This window comes from Canis lupus, chromosome 23 (genome assembly GCF_003254725.2).
Source record: "Canis lupus dingo isolate Sandy chromosome 23, ASM325472v2, whole genome shotgun sequence".
Lineage (NCBI taxonomy): Eukaryota > Metazoa > Chordata > Mammalia > Carnivora > Canidae > Canis > Canis lupus.
The window spans coordinates 24,762,624-24,783,543 of record NC_064265.1 but is presented as its reverse complement, the minus strand read 5'-3'; the positions used below and the strand labels follow the sequence as shown (position 1 = coordinate 24,783,543).

At 39.1% G+C, this 20,920-nt stretch overlaps 1 long non-coding RNA gene across 3 annotated transcripts in view; it reads left to right on the top strand.

The window, feature by feature from the left end:
- Positions 1 to 11,973, top strand: part of LOC112661167 (uncharacterized) — a 33,849-nt gene extending 21,876 nt beyond the window's left edge. Inside the window, exons 1-4 of one of the 3 annotated variants that reach the window (XR_007405274.1) lie at positions 1,385 to 1,489; positions 5,257 to 5,399; positions 7,439 to 7,579; positions 11,552 to 11,973. This is a non-coding gene — a long non-coding RNA (uncharacterized LOC112661167). Of the gene's footprint in view, positions 1 to 1,384; positions 1,490 to 5,256; positions 5,400 to 7,438; positions 7,580 to 7,732; positions 7,931 to 11,551 lie in introns of those variants that run through there. The other 2 variants (XR_007405273.1, XR_004808667.2) reach the window with 2 other exon arrangements.
- Positions 11,974 to 20,920: the final 8,947 nt, after the last annotated feature.

Sequence of the window (20,920 nt, the reverse complement as noted above, 5' to 3'; positions counted from 1 at the left end):
GGGAGAAGCTGACTCCCTGCTGAGCAGGGAGCCAGACTCAGGGCTCAATCCCAGGACCCCAGGATCATGACATGAGACAAAGGAAGACCCTTAACTGACTGAGCCACCCAGGACCCCCTCTATGAGATTTTTAAAGAACTTTATGTATATCTTCATTAAAGGATTTTTTTCTTAGTTAATTTGATAGAGTGGGAGGAGATAAAAGTGACAAACATCAAGGGACTCAGGAATTTTAGGCCAAGCACCAGTAATAAAATAGGACATTGTATGCTCTGGGGATGGAGTCAGGTGGTTTTGAGCCAACAAGTTTTTCAAGTTGTGATGTGTTTGCCAAGGCAAGATTAAGAAAGTCAAGCTTTCCAGAGAGCAGGAAGACTTAAGCTTACTTGATCTTGGTAGTTATTAAAATATTTTGCAAAAATGGACCCTGTGGCCCTTCCAGACTTTGGAATTGTAAAATCCGACTGATATATTTTGGACCTGAAAAATCCTGTGGGTATCCTTTTAACTTTGTCATGTGAAATTTATGGATTTCAAAGCTCACCATATTTAACCCTATAGTCTTCAAGCCCCAATGTTTGCAAAGATCTTTTCCACATTTCTCATCTTGTGACAACTCTACGAGGAAAGCAAGGTAATATTATCATCCTTATGTCACTGGAGTAGAAATTGAGGCTCTGGACATTTATGTGACCCAACAGAGGTCACACAGCTAGGTAGTGACAGCATTAGGATTCAAACCAAAGTCTTAGGAACCTTTTAAAGTCCACTCTTTTGTCTTCTTTTTAGGGAAGACTGAGATTATCAAGGTATGAACCTTTTGGCTCTTTAGAACTAAATTATTGATAAGATGCTCATTCTAATAGCTGGTGTGCTGAATTTTTTTTTCCAATGATGAATCCAAGAGTTTTGTTGAGACACAAGAGTTTCTTTGTTGAAGCCTTGTAACAATTTAGGACATGCTTTATTCTTAGCAGAAAATGTGTCCAGTTCTGGCCTCCTGTGTTGAAGGCCTCTCTCCATCAGCATTTTCATATATAGTTTGACTATCTTTCTGTTTCACATAGAATCATTAGGAAATATTTTTCCCCAAGAGACATAATTTCTCCAGTGATCAACATATTCTTTTCTGGTTTCTGGTTTGGATTTTGGAGTGTGCATATGTGTGTGCATGTATGTGTGTGTTTTGCTTTATTTGTTTTGGTCCATTCCACTGCTTCAAGAAATAAATTTTACTCCATGTCAGTAACAGTTTTGCAGACTCTTTGGGGTTGCTTTTATCTTTTTCTGACCTATTCCTCTAGCTACAAAGAATACACTAAAAAGAAGAAAGAGAAGAAGAAGAAGAAGAAGAAGAAGAAGAAGAAGAAGAAGAAGAAGAAGAAGAAGAAGAAGAAGAAAGAAGAAGAAGGAGGAGGAGGAGGAGGAGGAGGAGGAGGAGAAGGACAAGAAAGAAGGACAAGAAAGAAGAAGAAAGAAGAAGAATATGGTATAAATTTGGACAAAATATTTTTTACACAAATTAAAACAACTTTGGATTTGGCAAAAATTGAAACATTTAATAATATGAGGCACTGGTGAAAGTGTAAGAAACCAGGAAATTTCCTGTCCTGATGGTGGGCAATGCACGAGGGCAATCTTTTTGGAAACAGTCTGGAAGCAATGATGCCAAAGATTTTTAAAACTTGCAAACTCTTTGACATTCCAATTCTATATTTAGGAATACATCCAAAATATTCAAGGATTTGTGCAAAGATATATATCCATGGCTTTCAATGAACATTACTTTGAAGGGTAAACTTGGAATGGATTAGATAGCCAATGTCAGGAGATTGGTTAAATACATTATAATACATTCTGACTCCAAATTATTGTCATCAATTCAAGAAGGAGGTTGAATCAAAGTATGTGACATTATAGAAAGATGTTTAAGATATATTTTTAAATTAAAAATCCAATTAGAAACAGTTTTTGGAATAGGATTTCACTTTTTTGAAAAAAAATGTTTAGGAAAAATAAACTGGACAATTACACACAAAAATATTAATAATTGATGTCCTTGGGTTGTAGGTTTATGAATTATTTTTTCTTACCTATAGTTTCTAGGTTTTTTTAAAAAAGTTTGTATTAACTTTATGAAGAGAAAAAAAAGGTAGACATTATTAAAAATCTCAAACACTTGATTTAGTAGGTCCTGATTGGTTATGAAGTGATTTATTCTGCGTGATTTTATGTGCTTTTCAATGATCATTTTATCTTCTAGGATATCACACAGACTGACTTAAAGGTAAAAGTTTTTGAAACCATTATATTGTTTTTAAATGCCATTTCATTTTATTTAGATATAATTGACACATAATATTCTATTAGTTTCAGGTATACAATATAACAATTCAATATTTATATATATTATGAAATGATTACCACAAAAGGTCTATGTAGCATCTATCATCATAAATAACATTTTATAAAGCACTAATGAACTACTTTCAAACACCTTATTTAAAATATTCCAAATTCACTATTGGCAGATGGTTAGAGAAGTGATCATCCTGTTAAAAAATGACAACTGAATTTTTTTCTATTTCTTTTTTTTAAGATTTTATTTATTTATTATTATTATTATTATTTATTTATTTATTTATTTATTTATTAATGAGAGACACAGAGAGAGAGAGAGGCAGAGACACAGGCAGAGGGAGAAGCAGGCTCCATGCAGGGAGCCTGATGTGGGACTCCATCCTGGGACTCCAGGATCACACCCTGGGTCAAAGGCAGGCGCTAAACTGCTGAACCTCCCAGGGATCCCCCTTTTTTTTTCTATTTCTATTGCAACAATAGTCTTTGGCATAGCAAATCCTACATCTAGCAAAGGAAACCTTTGTAGAGGAACTTGTCCATAATTGTGAACTAAGTCCAAATGGAGTACAATAGATTTAAACAAATGTAATCAAGTAACTGTTTTAGTCTTACTGAATTTGAGGTGCCAAAGATACACAGCATGATCTTAGAATTATAAAAATTTGGAAATTTAATGTTGGATAACACTGGTGGGATCTTTTACTCTCATTTTACAGATAAGAGAATAATGGCCCAGTAAGGCTAAGCGATGCATTCAAAACACAGACCCAGTTAATGCCAAAACATGGAAGAGATTTCTACTCCTCTAATCCTTAGCACAATCCTTTTTCCAGAATCAGGGTCCAAGTACCAAGACTTGGAGCAATAAAATATATGATCTTGAGCAAGTTATTTAACCTCCCTGAGCCTCTCATATGTAAGGAGTGAACAATACTATCTATGTGTAAAGTTGTGGAAATAAGTTGTAGAAACAAAATAAGACAACTTGAATGAACAACCTAGTACTCTGAAACATGTAGGTACTGAATATATCGTGGCTGTTATTTTTGCCAGTATTATTCATCTAAGACCCTCCTGAAAGTTGTATTTGTAAGGTGGAGCTTGGAAGAAAGGTTAGAGCCCATCTGAGGAGTTCTCTGAATGGTGAACCAGAAAAGTGGATATGATCGTTGACAGCATAGAGAGAGAAGGGAGAAGAATTGAAGGTAGAACCTTGAGTAAAGCCACACTGAAAGTTTAACCAATTAAAAAGACAGAAGAAACAAGATGGTGGACATCCCACAGACCACATAAGCAGCAGCCCTTGGGTTTGTCATTTTCATTGGTCATCTTTGAGCAAATTGTTGTGGTTGGGAGAAAAATAGAATTCGGATGCGAAAAGAAGAGAGATTGAGAGGGAGTATGTATGTGTTGAAAGATCTCAAAGGGCCAAAAAAAGTTGGTTATTTAAGGTGGTGATAGGGTGAAGGAAAGATTTTGCTTTTTAAAATGTATGGCAGATCCAAGCATGTGCAGGAATTAGCAAGAAGAGTTTGACTCAACAGAGTAATGGGAGACGAGATAAATAATAGCTAAAATTGTAAGGGATAGGATCCAGTCATAGGATATGGTTGAGTGAGTTTGGCAAAAAAAAAAAAAAAGGGAAATATCTCTTCCTCTGAAATAAGGGCAAAGGGAAGCTGAGAGTAGAGTGATTTTGAGGTCAGGAGGAGAGAGACCGAGATTCTTATATTGTATGCTCCTAGTCTTTGGCAAGGCCGACTAAGTACTCAGGTTATTTCTCTCTAATGAAGAGCCAGGGGCTGATGTGGGAGTATGAGAGACACACAAAGTTTGGAACAAAGCACTGTGGGGAATTGGCAGAGTCGATTCAAGAGCAATACAAATATGTTGGTATAGGTTAACAGCCCACCTGTGGTCCAACAGCATGATGGGATGGTAGACTGTGTCAGCCCAGTATCAATATCTTGACCTCCTAAGCTTGCACAGACCACAGCGCTTCCAAAAACAAGAGGGTTTTTGGAAATAACAAGGGAGCAGGAAAGTCCAGGCTGAGAGAGGGTAGATCAGAACTGGGGTGATAAGAGTGGAAAAATAAAAGGAAAAGCTTTGTGCTCAGTGGACAGGAGCTGAAGAGAACTTTAGAGAGTGAAGTCTGGGCACTGGAGCAGTTTTGAGGAGACAAGGTTTGTGGCTGAGATGGGAGTGTCTGGAGCAGAGGTGAAGAAACTGAATGCAGATGTTCCATCAACGTTGACCTTGGAGACTGGGGACAGAGAAGACTGTGAGCTAGGGGGCCACCCCCACTGCTGGATGTGGGAATGCTGCGACATGCCCTGCGTTGGGGGCCTCCTTACAGCAACCTCAGCTCAGAGCCTGGCGTTTCTGCTTCCCCTCCCGCCCGCTCAGTCAGAGACTTTGGGATGTCTCCTCCCAGGAATCTTGACAGGCTGGTATTTTGAATTCCAGTCATCCTATTCATCTCAAGAGACCCTGCACTTCTGGGTCTCCCTGCAGGGAGAGAGTGTGCCTACCTACATTCTCCCTGAAGTGCCTGTTTGTTCGCTACCCAGATTCCCCATATCGTCAAGCTCCCCCCGTCGTGCCAGCCTGTGCCTCTCATTTAGAGCCGAGTGCGATGCTGCTATCCATTTTGCAGTCTTTGTACACATCAAAACAAACAAACAGAGACCCAAACACACCCCAGCAGGCTTATTGTCAGAGAATTAGCTCCCATGCTGGCGCAGCCAGACGAATTCAGATAAGAATAGCTTAAAATAAATCCTCCCAGGCAAACTGGTCACAGGCCAGAGCTATGGGATAACTTCTGGCTACAACCACATTCTGTACACATGTTCTGTCATCCTAAAAGATTTTATTTTATATTTTTAAAAGGAGCCAGAGATCACAGAGCAGAGAATTAAAATTGCCTTCTCCTCACTGGAACCTGAGGTAGTTGAAGAGGTATTTGGTTGAGAAGTCAGACCGAGTGGCTGAACGTTCAAGAGCACCTGTTTATGATTGCTTTTTGCCTCCAGGTAAATAGAAATTTGATCTTCTACTGCTGGAGGCTTCTCCTCCCTACAAACATTAACCACATGCATCAGTTGGAAGGGATTCCACTCCCAGGTCAAGCCTGTGGTTCCCTCCTCGATAACCTTGAAAGCTACCGATGAAGACTCCTTGACACTTGGTACCGGTTTAACATAATAAGCATCTTTGGGGACTGTCTCAGTAATTACAGAAAGAAAAATAATTTTCATCTTAGACTTAACTCAGGTGGATTCAAAGCAGGGGCCTAGATTATCCTTACGTACCTCTTCCTTCAGGGAAATCTGAGTCAAACATTGTGACATCGCATATGACAGTTTCAAATTATTATAACTATTATTTCAACATTCCCATGTCTGGCTGTGTGGATAGACGATGACCCAGCAAGGGAACGAGGTGTAGAGCCCGGAGTCAGATGAACGTTTTTCAGCTAGTGATGCGGAAAATATGTATGAGCCTCGCTCGTGGCTGTTCAGTTTTCTTTCTGAGTGAATTTTTACAAGCTGCAAGTCACTTTGATTGTCTCAAAAGTGAAGGGATTTATCATAGCAACAAGCTTTGATTTATTTCCCGGACCATTGAGTGAAACTATGTTTCTAAACCTTCATTTCTGAATCAAAAATTTTTGCTCTTTCTTAGCACTTTCCCCTATCCAGGTGGGCTCACTCCATTCTGGAGTGAATTATGAAGTTGGGCAAGAGTGTGACATAGTATAAAGGGGCAATATTTGTAGGGTCCCATAGATCTGTGTTTAAACTTCAGCTCAATTACCAAGTGGTCTTGAGCAAGTAACTTAGCCTTTAATGCTTTAGTTTCATCCTTTATAAGGTTATTCTAACACCTTCCACCTTGCAGCATTTACCATGAGGATGAAATGACGAAATGCATATTGAACCATTAGTACTATGCATATTTGATAGCAAGAAGAGGAATTAAAAATAGGGAATTCTGACTATGTATGAGGCATGGTGCTCAATTCTTTGTACAGAGCAAGTCATTTAATCCTGACAACAAACCTACAACATAGAACGTATTGTGAAGATCTTTTTTTTTTTTTCCACACAGTAATATAAAAAGGTCAAAGAACAGAGGTATGAGACTAAACCATCTGTATAGGAATAAAAAGTGGGTTGATGGTGGTGGTGATAGTAGTGGCAGCTAACATCTGTTGAACACTGAAAAAGTACCAGGTCTTCTGCTAATTTTTAAAATATGCCTTACCTTGTTCATGCCTCACAAAAATAACAAGAGATCAGGTACCATGTTTAGCCCATCTTATACTGAAGAAAACAGAAGGATGAGGACTAAAACCTTGCTCAAGGTCCCACAGCTGGTCTACAGCAAGGCTGGGACTGAATTTATCTCCTTGCAACTTTAGGAACTGCACTTTTAAGTATTAGCCCAGTAATTCTCGAAGTATGGTCCTCAGATGCAGGCTTGGTGAATGTACTTCTTGCTGAAGGCACTGTTGGTGAATGGATTTGATCTTTTGGTTTGGTTTAGCCTTTGCAACTGACTATCTCCAGAGCAAGAGCTCATCATCCCATCCCTTCTACCTTCCATTACTCTCCTCCTCATGCCATCCATCGCCATGCAGTGCCAGTGACAAAAGATCTTTTGGAATCATATGTAATAATGTATGTCATAGACCTGTTACTGTATATTTGCCATTGGAGGTGACTGGCAAGATTACACCTCACACCTTATCAGCTATGTGTGGGTAACTGAGTTAACTTCTCTGTGCCCCCATGTCTTGAGCTGGGCAATGGAGATCACCACATCACCTATTTCAAATGGGTGTAATGAAGATTAAGTGTAACAATGCATGTGTCAAGTATGAGCTCTGAGCTTACCATCTTTAACTACTCAATAAACATTAGCTGTTATTATTAGAAAAAAATTGCATCTGAAAAGAATCAGGCATTACCCTAAAAGAATATATAGGGCAAATGAAAGTTTATATTCAGATGCATAGAGACAAACCTCAGGGAAAGGCAGTCAGTGTCAAAAGTATCTTGTTTCCCAGGTACTGTCCATTTTCAGAAATAACTAACTCATCCAAAGACGATGATCTTTCTACCCTGTGATCTCAACAAAGACCACAGACTCTGCTTAAACGGGCTGTGAGTTGTGGACCTCACTGCTTCCAAATGGATACTTTTCAAAGGTATTTTTTTCTTTTTAATTTCACCAGGGCAAACTGCCTCTACATAGCCCACTCATTAAAAGACTTGAGTAAAAACACCTAAGCAAAGATAATGGGGTTTGTTCATCAGCCAGCCTTTCTCTGTACCCAACCTCTTCCCACTTCTATTTAAAGGCATGGAAATCTAAATGCACTCTTTAGTGCGAGCAAGTGCTGGACAGCTAAAAGCCTTGGAGGCATCACCTGACCCTGCAAAGAAAAGTGAAGAGCCTGCAGGAGGTGCTGATGGAGGGACTATGAGGGCCTGAGAGGGAGGTGGCATCTTGTGGCCTATCTATTCCCCCTAAGTTTTTGTGTTATCCAGAAGACAGATGTGAGGGTGTCTTTTCTAGGGCACCACATGCCCAGGCCCTCCATCCTCAGGGATAGTATCTTTGTTTGCTAGGGCTCCTCTAACAAGTGCAGACCAGGTGGCTTAACCAACAGGATTTTATTGTTTGGTGGTTCTGGAGGCTAGAAGTCTGAGATGGAACTGTTGATGGGGCCATGAGGGAGGATCTGTTCCGGGCCCCTCTCCTAGATTCTGGTGTGTTGCTGGCAATCTTCGGTGTCCCTTGGCTTCTGCTGCATCACCCTGATTTCTGCCTTCACCTTCACATGGTGTCCTCCTGTGTAAGAGTCTGTGTCCAAATGCCCCCTTTTAAAAGGGCTCCAGTCACATTGGCTAAAGGGCCTGTCTTACTCCAGTATGACTCCATCTTAACAAATTCTATCTGAAACAATCCTATTTCCATATAAGGCCACATTCCTGTGTAGTGGAGGTTAAGACTTCAACATACGAATTCTGAGGGGCCACCATTCAACTCATTACAGATGGTATATGAAACTCCATCCACCTAATTGACAATTCTGGCCCTTTGAGCAGGCTTAGAGCAGTGTTTCTTCAACCATAATATCACAAATCACCTGGGAATCTTACTAAAATGTAGACTCTGATTCCATAGGTCTGAGGCAGGGGCCAAGATTCTGCTTTTCTAGCAGCTCCTGGTGATGATGATGATGCTACTTGGAGTAACAAGGTCCCAGAAGAGTTTTATGGCAGTTTATTCTCATTTGCCATCTCTCACATCATTATGCCAGAGCTCATCATGCTTCATCCCAAGGGCTTGCAGGTCACCACCTCCTCACCTGGAACCCCATGATAGTTCAGGGCATACAAGTAATCTGATTAACAAAATTCAGAGACTCTTAGCACCACTTAGGTCTGAACCAGTGGAGGATGAACGTTGTCTGCTCTACAAATTCTTTTCTGAACCGTGTCCACAGCACCTGGTTCATCCATGTCATCTTTCATAGAGCTGTGGTCTGAACATGACCAGCGAGGCTTCTGTGTGGTTTAATTCTCCTGGGATCCCATTAGGAGTAGCTGATGATGGGTTAAGGTTTCCTTGGAGTACTTTAATAAATTAATACTCCAACTGGGGGAAGCATATTTGCCATACAAACCAAGTATTAGCATGCAGAACTTATATAGAAGCTCTACAAATCAAACGACTCATTATAAAATGGCCAAAGATTACGATGGAGGGAATTCACCTAGGAGGATTTCTCACTGACCAATAAATATGTGAAAATCTTTTATCTCCATTAATAATTTCAGAAATTCAAATGAAAACATACTGGAATTAAAATTAAAACTTAAAATTTTTTTTAATTTTTTAAAAAAGATTATTTATTTATTTATTTATTTATTTGAGAGAGAGAGAGAGAGAACACGAGCAGGGAGGAGGGGCTGAAAGGGAGAAGCAGGCTCCCCTCCAAATCGAGAGCCCAATGCAAGGCTTGATCCCAGGAGCCTGGGATCATGACCTGAGCTGAAGGCAGATGCACAACTGACTGAGCCATGTAGGCACCCCAAAAACTTAATAAAATTAAATAAAAACATTAAAGCAAAATTATTTTTTGTTCTTTAAGGGGATGAATATTTAAAACACTAATTGACAGCAGGAGTGTAGAGAAATGGGTACTTCATGGACAGAAGTATAAATTGGAAGTCAATTTGGCATTACTGCTACATCTTACATGTGTAATTCCATCTGTGGAACTGTGCTTTTTGTATCTACCCTACAGAAACACATGGATACATAAGGAAGTATATTGAGGGACAGTCATGAAGTATTTATTCATTATTGATAATAGCAAAACTTGTTGACAATCTAAATGTACATCAGTAAGGAAACAACTGTAGTATAGATATAGCATGTAGCCAATAAAATGAAGACAACAAATAACATTTCTTGGCTAATGTACAAGGTACCAGACTGTTCTAAGTGCTTTCATGTATTAACTTTTGAATATGACATAGGACCTATCTCAGCCCCATTTTAGTGATGCAGAAGCTGAAGCATAGAAGGACCGAATAACTCTTACAAGGTGATTGAGCAGGGGCAGAGGTGAAATTTGGGTCCACGTAGTCTGGCCTCAGGGGACGCATTCTTAACCATTTCAAGGTGCCATGCCTAGAGCAGGAGAATGGGGTGTTCTCTATGTCCTAATGTGGAAAGATCTCTAAGAAAAAAATATTATATAATATAAATGCAAATACATAAATAATATAAATATTAATGAATGAAAAGCAAGGTGCAGAGTGAGTCATATGGCCTATGTTTAAAAAGCTCCAAATGCGCTTATACACCACATGGGAACTCATGTATGCATGTAAATGTATTGAAAAATTCTGAAAAGTACCATAATAATCGGTTATTTCTGAAGAGGGAAGGGGTGGCTCTGGAAGTTATGGAGATGGTATAAAGGACATTTTTACTTTTATTGGCAATAATGTCTTTTTGAAGGTTTATATATTACAGAATTATTTTGTAACTGAAATTAATTTATTTTTTAAAAAGATTTTATTTATTTATTTGAAAGAGAGCAAGAGCAAGAGAGAGAGAGAGAGAGAGAAAGAGAAAAGAGGGAGCGCACAAGCAAGGGGGAGGGGCAGAAGCACAGGGAGAAGCAGGCTCCCTGCTGAGCAAAGAGCCAGATGTAGGGCTGGATCCCAGGACCCTGGGATCATGACCTGAACCAAAAGCAGAGGCTTAGCCAACTGAATCACCAGGTCCCCCTGAAATTAATTTTTTTTAAAGATTTATTTATTCATCTATTATAGACAGAGAGAGGGAGAGAGAGAGAGAGAGAGAGAGAGAGAGAGAGAGAGGCAGAGACACAGGAGGAGGGAGAAGCAGGCTCCATGCCGGGAGTCGGACGTGGGACTCGATCCCAGGACTCCAGGATCGTGCCCTGGGCCAAAGGCAGGTGCTAAACCGCTGAGCCACCCAGGGATCCCCCTGAAATTAATTTTAAAACATTAATTGCAGTATCATTTCTTAGTTCTGCACTGATTTGGCTCTGCCCTCTGAGAAGCACAGAGACCTCGCCCCATGTACCTGGAGGGGGCAGATCCTTCTACTCCTGCTTCATCTGCATGCAGCCAGCCTTCTAGCATATTACCTTTCCTCTGTTCCCATCATCATCACTATTTGTTTATCTTCCGTTAAAGTGTTATTTATTAGCCCTGTGGTGGTTGTTTATGAATGTTCCTGTTGTAATTGGGAAAGATATGAAAACTCTAGTTTGAGAGAGGCTGGGAATCTAGTGGCTGCTGCATGGCTTAAAGTGGCTGATACCTGAGGAAGGGGAAGTATTTTGGAACGTCTCTGTCCTCTCGGAATTATCTCTCTTCCACTAACTCACACAAAATCCTCGATTTTCCAAATTAATCAAAATGACTTTGTCTCTTACATGTACTTTAACCCAGTTTATCTCCTGGTCCTCTCATTCCTCCCCACCCCACCACCCCTGTAATCAAATGAACACAGCCTTGTGAGAAGAAATGGCATTTATAGTGGTTATTATTTATTGACCAAGTAGATATACTAGGTGATGCCTAGTGAGTATAGATGGTAAATTTAAATAGTTACTCTTCATTTTTAGGCTGAAACCAGATGGCCAGTTCTACTTGTCACTGCATCTAGCACATTCTGAGTGGTTGGCCTGAAAAATGATACGCTTGCAGCGTATTCCAGTCCCATCCTCTTCTCCTCTGCGCTTATACCCAAGTCACGTAAAGAAACCACTTCCCCCGCCAAAGACATGCTCACTTTCTAGGACTCAAATTTTAGGGATTCTTTTATCCCTGACCACCAGACTACATTGACAAGATGTCAGATTCTGCTGAACTCCAATACACACAGGTTTGCTTCTTTATCCCTTAGGCAACTGTCATAATTTTTTTTTTAAATATACACATGCAAAAAGGTGAATTTAAAACGTTCTCCTACAAAAGTGGATTGTAGGCTTAAGTATGAAAGTGAAACAATAGAAATTCTAGAGTAAAATATAGAAAATCTCTGTGACCTTGGGTTGACCAAAGAATTCTTATCTACTGTAAGAAAAGCATGATCCTTAAAAGGAAAAACTGATAAGTTGGACATTATCAAACATGAAAACTTTTGTGCTTCAGAAAATATTTAAAAAAAATTTTTTTAAAGAAGGTATCATTAAGACAATGAAAAGACAAGCTATCGGCTGGGAGAAAATATTTGTAAACCATATATCTACTAAAGAACTTTATTCAGAACATTTTAAGAATTATGATAATTTAATAATAAGAGATACAACTCAATTATAAAACAGGTAAAAGGTTTGATAGACATTCCACCAAAGAAGAATTTGAATGGCAAATAGGCATATAAGTATATGCTTATAATCATTACTCATTAGAGAAACACAAATTAAAAACATAATGAGATAGCACTATATACCCCTTAGAAAGACCTTATTATTAAAAAGGGCCAACTGTTGAGAAGGATGTGTGTGGAGCAACTGGAAACTTCCTGCATTGCTAGTGGAAACCTAAAATGGTTACAGCTATTCTAGAAGCAGCTTGGCAGTTTCTTAAAAACAATCTTTCCATACCTCATAGGAATTCTACTTCTAGGAATCTACGCAAGAGAAATGAAAACATATGTCCACACAAAGATATGTGTGCAGATGCTCATTGCAGCATTATTCATAATCACCAAAAACTGGAAATAACCTACATGTCCAACAACTGATGGATGGATAGCCAAATATGGTATACATACATACATTGGAATGTTACTTAGCAATAAAAAGAAATGAAGTATTGATTCTTGCTGCAACATGGAAGGGCCTCAAAAACCATGCTAGGTGGAAGAAGTCAAATGTTAAAAGACTACACACTGTATAATTCCATGTATATGAAATATCTAGAAGAGGCCAATTGATACAGATAGAAAGCAGACCAATGGTTGCCTAGGGCTGGGGGTGGGCCCAGGTAATAATTGGAACTAGTCATGAGAAAATGTTTTGGAACGATAGAAGTATTAACAACTTAGAATATGGGGACACCTGGCTGGCTCAGTAGGTAGAGCATGTGACTCTTGATCTTGGGGCCATGAGCTTGAGCCTCATGTTGGGATAGAATTACTTAAAAAAATTAAGAACAAAAAAATACCTAGCATATGGTGATGGTTGTGAAACTATAAATTTATGAAAAATCAATGAGTTGTATTCTTACAACTGGTGGGTTTTATGGTATGTAAATTACACTTCAATAAAGCTATTTAAAAAGAAGACAACTTAATAGCATATCCCCATGTGCCTGACCTGGACAGGGTCATTTGATCTATCACTCCAATACTAGCTTAGTTATTTGCCAGCCACATTAACCAGGACCTTTTGTCCCCAGAGAAATTCATTACTCACATTAGGGATTGACCAGTACTCTGTATCATTTTAAAGAAAGAGTACCAAAATCGTAAAGGGCAGAGCAGATAACAAAGCTGCCTACTCTATCACACAGTGGTTACAATTCCGAGAAAATTCAACTTGCAGGAAAAACAGCTGCCAACCTATAGTTACTTAAAGAGGTCTCGATAAGAGCTGCTGGCATTTTTGTAGACAAATACCCCCTTCTCACCCATGGCTGAAACTCTTCTTTTAGATTAATGTGGCCATTTTATATCCTCCAATCACTTTTATTGAGGCCCAACAAGCACATTGAAGAGGTCGGTATGGAATCGAGATGGAATTAGAAGTCATAGATTCAAGTCCCAACTTCTACAGCTCAATGAAGTAATACATAACAGCGCTTAGGAATTTATAAAGTGCTCTATGCATACCGGCCAGTGTTATTTTAATTCAATAATTTGATTAGTGTTTAAAAGAATTTTTTAGATGATGGTTTAACTTAAAATCAGGGAGTCTACTTTGAATTATTATCAATAGGAAGCCATATTTACAATAATCTTGATTTGAACTCACCTCGTCTCCCAAACTTTTAACTTGTCCATTGGTTTAAGGACTTAAGTCCTCCAAGCTTAAATTCATCCCCAAATTTTGCTTATTTGTCTTTTGGCATATTCCCCTGGTTTCTCTCCTTTGCTCCATTTCAGTGATCACTACTCCAATGAAGATCATCAGCTCCTGAGCTTGTGCCAGAAGCCTTTTGTTTTGCTTCTCCCCTTTAAGCCATTCACATGGCTGTCCTGATTCCATCACTTTTCTGGTCTAAAATATGCAGTGGCTCATTACCACCTCCAGTCTTCCTATCTGTTGATTCATTAGCTAGGCCAGGAGTCTCATCTCATCCTACAGGTCCCAATCTCACTGCTCCCAATGTGGATCCCCTTCTTCAATCAAACCGGCCCCTTCCTGTCCACCCAGTCTTGTCCATTATGGCTTATGTCAGGAAGGCTTTCTTTTTATTCCTATTTCCATCAAGAATCATCTCAAGACTCACTTTGTAAATGGTGAAGCAGAAGGGTGGCTCTTGGGCCTCATATGCTCCTTGATCTGGTCATTTTCTTAGACACCCACTACCTCATAATTCTGAGTTTCTTGCTGAGGCTTGCTCAGCAAAAGGAACCCTAAATAGGTTGCAAAGTTATTTCCTCTCTTGACCTGTCCATCTACAGTTCCATTTCCTTGATGTTCAGACTTCAGAAGCTTTTTGGAGCTTAAATGGCCTGATAAACAGTTCATATAATAGAATAAATATAGATACACTTTTGAACCCTGTCATAAATATCTCATTTTCAAAAGGGATAGTCTGTGACATGATCCAGTAGCCGAACAATCACTAGAAATACAGCAAGCATGTCATGCAAGTAGAAGGGAACATGGGAGAAGGTGAGACAAGAGCACAGGAACATCATCCCAATGTCCTTGATGTCACTCCATTTGCTCTGCTTGTCAAAACACTGCCTTTCCCCATGGTGATATGTGTCCCATCTCTTTCCTGGCATAGTGTTCCTGGGGAACAGAGTTTAAGAGTCAAAAAGACCTGGATCCAAAGTCTCACTCTGCTACTGAGTAGCTGTGTGACCTTGGGCAAGTCATGCAACCTCCCTGGGCCTTGGTTTTCTCATCTGTATATTAGGGACTACAATATTTATCTTATGGAGTGGCTGTGAGGGTCAGGTGTGATAAGATACGCAAAATGCTTAGCAACGATAAGTATAGTACAAGGTGAATACAGAAGTAATATAGTCCCTTATGAAACCTTGCTCTTGAATAATTCCATGAATTCATGTGGCATATCCTCAGACTGTTTTCAAATATACTTTGTCTTATTTTTCTTTTTATTTTCAGAATTACAATGCTTCTCCTATTTATGTGTGTTTATATATATTTATTTATCCTTATATCATCCTATAAGGTTTTCCAAGTAGCTTTTCTTTTTCTAAAATGAAGCATTTAAAAAAAAATAACTGGGGCGCCTGGGTGGCTCAATTGGTTAAGTGGTGGGCTCTTGATTTCAGCTCAGGTCATGATCTCAGGGTTGTGAGAGCAAGCCCTGCTTTGGGCTCCCAGTGGGTGTGGAGCCTGCTTGAGATTCTCCCTCCTTCTCCCAGTCCCTCCCCCCAAAAAAGAAATAACCTCAAGTTCACTTTCAGTTGTAAATTTGCATAAATCTACATATGAAAGCAAAATTCAAGAAGTCATTTTGTCCACCCAAGAAGTGCTTGCTATTGCCTGGCTTTTTGTTTTGTTTTGTTTTGTTTTTTCAATCCAGGATATCTCTAGTAATATAATATATCAACATACCAGATTTTTTATGAGATCAGAGTGCTTCTAAATGCATTCTTATTTCAATCTAAATACTTTTTTTTTTCTTTTCTTTTCAGGGAAAGTATTCAATGTTTTCAAATACCTGGATAACTTCATTATGAGTATCTCTGTGGCAGATTCTAAATAGGTTTCATTTTCTAATATATAACGTGAGCCTTTGGGATTAAAAAACAAATGAATATTTACTAAGAGTAAATATCTTTGGAGAGTGGTTGGTAACAAAGAGCATAGTTTTAGTTTTGGCTTAAATCCCAGTTCTTACCCTCTCAGAAGGCTTGACCCTTCCTCAGCCTCAGCTTCCTCATCAGGAAAATGGACCAGAACTACAACCTAATCCATACAGTTGAAATGAGGATAAATGGAAATAATGAATAGAGAGGATTTGTACAATGTTTGGCACATAGGAAGCTCTCAGTTATTACTCTACTTATAAAATTATCATTTCACTAGTCAAATATTATACTTTGTTTCATTACACTTCCCTTATTAAACTTCACAGACACTGTACTCCACCATGTGTAATAAATCTCTTGGTGCCATTTTTCTAAGAGCATTTGAGCACTTCATGTTTTTGTGTTGCATTTTGGTAATTCTTATAATATTTTGGGGCACCTGTTAAGTGTCTGCCTTCGGCTCAGGTCATGGTCCCAGGGTTCTGGAATGGAGCCCAGCGTAGGTCTCTCTACTCAGCAGGGGGAGTCTGCTTCTCCCTCTACCTCTGCTTGCTGCTCTGCCTACTTGTGCGTGCTCTCTCTCTGTCAAATAAATTAAAAAAATCTTTTTAAAAAATTCTCATAATATCTCAAACTTTGTCACTATCCTTAGATTTCTAATGGTGGTCTGTGATCTGTGATTAGGACTCATTGAAAACTCAGACAATGGTTAGAATCTTATAGCATTAAAGTATTTTTTAATTAAGGTATCTACATTGTTGTTTTAGACATATGCCATTGCAACTCTATGAACTACAGTATAATATAAACATAACTTTTACAGGCACTGAGAAACCAAAAAATTCATTAGACTCACCTTAGTGAAAGATTTACTTTATGTAATAGTCTGGAACTGAACCCACAGTATCTCAAGGTTTGCCTGTGGTAGGTGCTTTCACATACATCCTCCTCATGGACCTAGGACTTCTTAGATCCCAGAAGTCTAGAGAAAAGGACCATTCACAACAGCTGCCAGCATTTCCCTGATTCCTCTTCCACTCATTCTGAAGCCCTGTTCTTTTCCGATCACTATTTTTTTCAAATCTTAGTAAAATACACATAACATAAACTTTAGCATCTTAACTTTTTTTAAGTGTTTAGCTCAGTGGTATTAAGTACATTCACATTGTTGTGCAACCATTCTCCAGAAGTCTTTTCATTTTGCAAAACAGAACTTTCTACTTAATCAATCTTTCCCCATTCTCGCTCCCCCTAACCCCTGACAATTGCTCTTCTATTTTCTATTCCTATGAATTTAACCATTCTAAGTACCTCATCTAAGTGGAACATACAGTATTTGAATTTTTGTATCTGGCTTTCATCCAGCATAATGTCTTCAGGGTTCATCTATCTTGTAGCATGTGTCTGAACTTCTTTCCTTTTTATGGCTGCATAATATTCCATTGTGTGTATTTTATTTATCTATATTTTATTTATTCATTCATCAGCTGACAGACACTTGAGTGTCTTCCACTTTTTAGCTACTATGTATAATGGTGCTGTGAACACAGGTGTACAAATATCTCTTCCAGATCCTGCTTCCAATTCCTTTGAGTATATATCCCAAAGTATAATTGCTGGATCATAGGGTAATTTCATTATTTTTAATTTTTTTTGAGGCACTGCCATACTGTTTTCCACAGTGTGAACTACCCTTTTACGGTTCCCTCTTGAGTTCCAATAATCCTCAGAGGCTGACACATGACCTTCCAGCTGCCCCATTTCTTCCTGTCTTATTTTACCTGCCTAGCAGCCTTGACTTGCCTCTAAGAGTGGCCAAAGTTTCCTGTGTCCTGCTGCTTATCTTGACATCTGCCACAATTGATACTCTGTGCACTGATGCTGTCTGTGCCTCAGTGAAGTCTAAAGAAAGCTAAAGAAAGCTGCCTATAACAGTCAAGGTTTATTGAATGACCACCACATGGCAGGGCTAGGCTATGTACTTTGCTGCATTATCTCATTTAACCCCTACAATAGCCTTCTGGAATGGGCCAACATACTGGCCCCTGGGACCAGTGTGGTTCTCAAAACAGCCACATATTAGACTCAGTGAGGAGAAAAAGGTGGGCCAGGGCACATGCTTAAAAGATCCCAATATCTGGATGAGGCCCCAGGCTAATTAAATCAGAACCTTCAGGGAGTGTTGCTTTAAAGAAAAAAAAAAAAAAACTTTTTTAAAGTAATCTACACCCAACATGGGGCTCGAACTCACAACTCTGAGATCAAGAGCTGCATACTCCACTGACCAAGCCAACTTGGTGCCCTACCTTTGGCAAGTTTTTAAAAAACTCTCCAGCTCATTCTAATGTGCAGCCAATTTTGAAAAACAGAGACTTTAGACCCTTGCTCTTCAAAGTGTGGTCCAGCAGCATTGAACTCATTGGGAACTTGTCAGAAATGCAGACTCTTAAACCACACCCCAAACCTGCTGAATCAGAACCCCCATTTTAATGAGAACCCCCTGGGATCTGCATGCACATTAAAGTTTGAGAAGCACTGCCTTAGCACACAGAACATTTAGACAAATAAATCCAAGAGAGCAATAAAGCTTCCACCTGAGGTCTCTAAGTGCTTCCTGGTCATTAACTAATTCATCTTCCTAATGGGACACTAGACCTATTTTAGAGATGCATAAAGAAAGGCATATTTGCAATTTTTAATTATTTGATTATTTCTCATTGTTGAGTATTCTAATTTCCAGGTTGAGACATTATGACTCCTTAAATCATTCCCTCCCTTATAACCCCTTAACCAATCTCTAAAGTAAAAATCAAATGCAGTGAACAAGCAGATGAAGGCATATCTATATACAGAAAAAAAAAATGCCTTTTTACCCTCAGAACAGGTTCTTGCATGTTTTTCTTGTTGCCTGTGCTGTATACCTGATAACCACCAGAAATGTTTCCTTTCAGATTTTCTGCAAGCTTCTACTTGCCTAACTGCAAGGGCCCAGCTTCTCCTAAGAATTTAGCACATCATGTGCACTTAGGTCCTATTTTCTTAGCACTCCGCTAACCTTTCCAGTTTTATACTAAAACAACAAATTAGCACTCACCTTCGCCAAACCCACAAATATTTGTACAATTAAGCAGCAAGCTTTGTAGTTAGAAAGAGAAGAGTGTTCCCTTGTATTTTGTGGCGCCAAGCAGCCTTTTTTCCTCTTTTGGTTCAGCTAGATTAAGTCAGATTAGCAATATCAGATAAATAGGGCAACTGTCAAGGCACTCAACAATAAATTGAAACATTCTTGTTTAAGGAATGTATAATTCAACAGCTTTGATATGTGGAAGTTCTCAAAAGCTCCTAGGGAGGAGGCCTGTAGAGAAATTCATCAGTCACCAGAACAAGAGATTTTACTGGATTTTAGAAAATTAACAATCAAGGAATATGCCTGGGACAAAACCCAAAGTCCTAGAGGGTAACCAAGGTGAATGCTTTCTGACCCCAAGCCCTATTAGAGCTCTTTATTTCCAGGGGTATTGTGAGCTAATCTTCTGTAAATGATCTATGCTGCACTCAGCTTTTGGTTTCTGGTTCCCGTGGCCAGTCACAATGTGAAAACAGGCCAGAGTTCAATGGAAGGCAGATCCCACGCCTGGAGCAGATATGGTGCATACCATCAGCTTCCTATTCTTCTTCTAAGAGTAACTGTTCCTTGGCCTCATTCTTTTTGGAAGGGTGGAGTGTATTAGCCTTAAGATAAATGTCTCTATCTTAAGACTTGGCGAACAAAACCTCACCTCGTTTGAAGAAAGAGTGAAAAAGGACAGGGTGGAGCAGAATAGAAGTTTGAGTGGAGGAGGAGGAGGGCATATCACTGCATCCCTGGAGGTAAAACTCTATTTGAAACACAGGCCAGAAACAAATGGCATACAGAGCTGTCTTCAGAGGATTCTGGTATCATTATGGACTTGGGCCAGAGGCAAAGATGCCCACATTAAAAACAAAACAAAACACCAAAACAACAGCAACAACAACAAAAAGAAAAAACAGACCAGAACAGAGGAAAACATTCCACCAAAGATTTTTTTGTTTTACTTTATTTTTAAAATCACATTGTTAAGATTGTTTGACATGTAGAAAGCTGTATATGTTTAATATCTACAAGCTGAAGAGTTTGGAGATATGTATACACCTGTGGAACCATTACCACCATTAAACACACTCATTCCCTCCCAAACTTCCACCTCCATTTTGATGATGATTATTTCTGTAAATTTTTTTGTACATGTGGTAAGAACACTTAACATAAGATCTACCCTCTTAGCAGATTTTACATATATATTATTGTATTATTAGCTGTGGGCGCTATGCTGTACCATAGATCTGCAGAACTTATTTCTCTTGCATAACTGAAAGTTGGTAGTTTTGACTAGAATCATGAAATATGAATGTAGGTCAGCCAGGCCAGTCTCCCTGAAAAGTCATTAGGCCTGCAAGCTTTGGAGCAAGGGACTTGTTTAATTGAATTAGCCCACCCAGGATGAGCACAATCCATTGTATTTTCTTCAGTCCTCACAACCTGCCAGATTGCCCTCCTCATTACAAAAAAAAAAAAAAAAAAAAAAAAAGGAATGGAGGTTTCCTGCCCACAGTGAAAACATTCAGATTCCTCTAAGGACAACTGTATTCCCCAGGTCTCCTTTGCTTAGCAAAATTGGTCACAGTTCATTAGCACCCTCTATTCCTGGGAGAAAGGAGAATCATTACAATGGGGAGTTTCTCGAGAATTCCAAACAATCTAGCAGAGATGTCCATGAAAACAGTGCTTTTCCTCAAAGACCCTAAATTTTTGTGGGATTTAAAAAGAGAGGAATGGGAAGAACAGAATAGGTTCCCCAATGTATTTGGAATCACCCTTCCCCTCATTTCCAACAACTTGGCTACTGTTGATCAGCCATGCTCTGTATGTGATGACTCTTCCCCATAGTGAGCTTGTGTCTCAGGTGGTTCTTCACCAATCTTCCAGAAATCTTGTCTACCTTCTAATAAA